This window comes from Hyaena hyaena, unplaced genomic scaffold, assembly GCF_003009895.1.
Source record: "Hyaena hyaena isolate Hyena2069 unplaced genomic scaffold, ASM300989v1 scaffold_302, whole genome shotgun sequence".
NCBI classification, from domain to species: domain Eukaryota; kingdom Metazoa; phylum Chordata; class Mammalia; order Carnivora; family Hyaenidae; genus Hyaena; species Hyaena hyaena.
Window position 1 is genome coordinate 1,814,579 of NW_024080936.1, and position 4,367 is coordinate 1,818,945.

Consider the following 4,367-nt stretch of genomic DNA (forward strand, 5'->3'; position numbering starts at 1 on the left):
CTCTCCTAGAAATAAATAAAAAACATTAAAAAAATTAAAAAAAAAAAAAGAAAATAACAGAAATGTAGTGTGAACCCCCTTGTAAATGATGAAAACTTCTGCAAATAATGCATCTCCTTCTTGTCGGTACCTGCTGGGAACAGACCAGGGAAGGAGACCGGGGTCGGTCTGCTGGAGAGTTTCAGCCCCTGGGGTGGTGTTCTAGAGCCCCAGAACTAGAGAGGCTCCCTGCACAGGGGAGGCAGAGACGTGGGCATGAGCATAAACCCCAAAGTGTAGGCTGTGCGAGTGTGTGGGGCAAGACCAGGAACACTTTCTGTCGTGCTGTGTTGTAGACTGGAGGCTGGTGACCATCTCTGCTGTCCATCAGCCCCTCTGAACAGAGTCCGGGGCTTCCAGAGAAACCACCCGGCCTGGGGAAGGCAGTTAGCGCGTGTCAGCCGCGTGGGGCTCGGAGACCTCTCCATCAGCCGCGGCTGGGGTCTGTCGTGCATCCCATGTGGACAGCAGGGAAACTGGAGTTGGGTGGTCCTGAGAAACAGACGGAAGAATGAGCGGGCACTGGCCTCAGCTTCCCTCATCCGGCCAAAGTGGAGCGGCATAAGGTCCCCAAATCCGGAGAGTCTAGGATCAGGCCCGGAAGCTGGCCGGTCAAACGGTGCCGTGGAGCCTACGAGGCAACGGGGCAGAGCTACCACGTCACTGTGGGTGGGCAGGCCCTGGAATGCGTGGGCCTAGGAGAAGAGCTTGTGCTTTGGAAAGCATGGTGGCTTGGGTGGCACGAGGGGAAAACTCCGTGGCCCCTGGAAGTCTCGGGCGCGGGGAGGACTGAGCCTTGCCCCTGGCCGTGAGCACGTCTCCAAGGAGAACAGACTCTTCGTGTTCTGGAGTAGGTCACGGCAATAGTCAACCTTGATCGTTTTCTATGGGACGAAGATCAAGGATCCAAGGGCTGGGCTCCCCCCACAGCTGGAGGAGCACCACCTCTCCCTCATGACATCCTGCCCTGTACCCCATTCTTCCATGTGAGCGAAGGGCCCATCGAGGAGCTGATGGGAATGACGATAGGAATGGCAAGGGTGGGGCACAGAGGAAGGCCATGGACCTCCATCCTTGGTCCACCCCAGGGCCATGGCGTGATGTTGCTGCTCATCCTATAAGTGAAGCTGAGTTAGGATTGATGGACACCAGGGAAATCCACTCTTTGATTAAAATGTCACAAATACCCTAGGAAGCGTCAGGATAATAAGATTTCAGTGCTGGCACCGTCAAGGGGACCTAACAGTTCAGTGACACTGGGTGTAAATGACAGGATACGTGATAATTGCGTTAAGGAGCACAAATGGCACCTTGTCTAATGACATGCGTTCCCACTGCCTGAATCCATTCCATCAAGACCACAGCCAATCAGGTCATGATCTGGCGATTTGTGTGTTCGGGCCCCACGTCCAGCTCTGTGCTGACAGCTCAGAGCCTGGAGCCTGCTTCCGATTCTGTGTCTCCTTCTTTCTCCGCCCCTCCCCCATTCGTGCTTTGTCTCTCTGTCTCTCAATAAGAAATAAATGTAAAAAATTTAAAGAAAAAAAAAAAGACTACGGCCAAGACAGTGGACAAAAGGCATTCTGAGCTTGAATCTGCTCTGGCTGGAGGGGTTTTAACTGGTGAGTGCCCCCGCCCTGTCTGTTCTGCCGCGGGTGTCTGGACGCTGACTTTCCAGGTCTTTGGTGACACACCTCTTTCCTAATTGCTTGAGTTAGCTATTGATGCATAACCTTATCCCCCAACTGAAACAACAGTAAATGCTATCTTACTCTTTCTTTGGGTCAGAAATTTAGAAGCCATGTAGCTGGGGGTTCTGGCTTGGAGGCTCTCATGAGGGTAACATCATCTGAACGGCAGCCTGGGGCTGCACAATCTGAGGGTGGGAGCTTTGAAGGCTGCGCCAGGTTCCGAATGCCATGGTGGCTGGCTTTCTCCAGAGCGCGTCACCCACCAGTGAGCCAGGCAGAGACTTAGTGTCTTGTGACCTGGCCTCGGAAGTCACACTCCATCATTTTCCTAACACCCTGCTGGTTACACAGATTGGTCCATGCGGTGCTTGTGGGAGCCACACAGGGCGTGAATAGCAGGTGCTGGTCACCGGGAGCCGTTGGGGGCGTCAAGCATCACATGGTTCTTACTTCCTGGAGTAGGTGGTGGCAACAGCAATTTCCTTTAGAATTTCTTGGTGCAGCAACAATGGCATTTTTTTCCTTTTCATGTCTACTCTGCAGTGTGTCTGCCTTAGATTGCTAACAGTTTTCTGATAGAAGCTGTCTGTCTATGCACAGACAGTTCATTGCAACATAAGACAATTCTTAACAGATGTCAGTCCCACCTTGTATCTTGTTTCAGCACCTGGACAGCTCATCTCCATCCGCTTGGGGCCCTGTTCCTACCTGAAACTTGAGCGTTCGGGCTTCTTAAATGCAGCTGCTGAATTGCATTCGTGCTCAATGACATTTCAAGAGTAGGGAGTCCCTGATTAGGCAACTAGGTGGGATTCGCTAAGCAGAGGTGAGGGCGTTCCAAACAAGTGAAAGGGTCCAGATAGTTATTATGATGCGGTGACAGAACGCATTTCCTGAGTGCGTGAAGGAACTAGTGGTATAAGAATAAAGGCATGTGACACCGTAATGCTGAGAAGGAAGGTTTGGGGGTGTTCAGAGGAAATGCTTTCGTAGCTGCTCACCTGTCTGACTGCAAACCTCCCCAAGTGGACAAGGACTTTGCAAGCAGTAGGCAGACATCCTCTCCCGAGAGTTTTTCATAAACCCAGGACCACAGCCCTAGCTGCACACAGAGGACGGGGTGTGAAAACAAGTTCTGCCAATAAACACGTGTCTTATTAAGCAGCAGGGGAAGGGCCAATGGTTCACAAAAATAATGATAGTGTTTTTACATGGACAAAATTATTGCGTTGCGGACCCGACAATCACAATACATATGACCAGAGAAATAACAGGTAAGTGAAAATAGGTCCATGCTTTTGGCGGGGAAAAAGGTATACTAAACCACATCCCACAGCTGAGTGGAAGCCATATGGGCTAAATAACAATTAAATTCGCACTTCCAAAACACAGGAGACGTGGGTAGCATTAAAACATGTAATTAGATCACACAATAAGACACCCGAAAGATTGAAAGCATTTTAAAATGTGTGATAATATCAAGATTGAGATAAAGAATGAACTGACAAAGTCTAATGGAGGGTAGTTTGATATTATTTATCAAAATTTAAGATGTAAATACACTCCACCCCAACTCTCCATATCGAGGGATCTAATTAAGTACACACATTTGGTCAAGTTGTAGGTAAAACGTTCATTGTAGCATTATTTGTAATAATGGAAAATTCAAAACAACTCAAATGCCACCAATAAAAATAGTTAAATCACAACAAAATATGTAGTTTAAATATAGGAGGACATTCATTTAATGTGATACATGGTCTAGCCCCATGTCGATCAGGCTTTTACCAGGTACATGCACATTCAAATCGCTTAGTTTAAGAAGTCAGTCTAGAGGTGCCTGGGTGGCTCAGTTGGTTGAGCATCCAACTTTGGCTCAGGTCATGATCTCACGGTTCGTGGGTTTGAGCCCTGTGTCAGGCTCTGTGCTAAATGCTAGCTCATAGCCTGGAGCCTGTTTTGGATTCTGTGTCTCCTTCTCTCTCTGTCCCTCTCACTCTCTGTCTCACCCTGTCTCTCAAAAATAAATAAATGTAAAAAATAATTTTAAAAAAGAAGTCAGTCTACTTAATTAATCTGTAGGAATCATAAGGTTCCCCCAGAATACTATCTTACTAAAAAATTGCAGAAAAATTATCTGTATGTTTGAGTGTGATATTTCTTTAGCTACAGGACAATGAGTAAGAAAGAAGTCTACGTAAATTGAAAGGCCATTTTTCCCCCATAAATATGGACCTTGAAATGAGATGGAGTCTGTGATTGGGCTGATGACAATGGTCCCCTCTAACATCTGTGTGAAGCAGAAACCCAACACTGAAATGGCACCTGACCTCGAGAAGCCCCACAGCCCACTCAGTCACATCTTCCTGAATGGTCAAGCTTTGACCGTGAGCTTGCCAAGGGAACACACTATCTCATTCCATCTCCTTAAAAAAATTTTTTTTAATGTTTTATTTATTTTTGAGGCAGAGAGACAGAGCATGAGACGGGGAGGGTCAGAGAGAGAGGGAGACACAGAATCAGAAGCAGGCTCCAGGCTCTGAGCTGTCAGCACAGAGTCGAACGCAGGGCTCGAACCCACAAACATGAGATCATGACCTGAGCCGAAGTCGGAGGCTTAACCGACTGAGCCCCCCA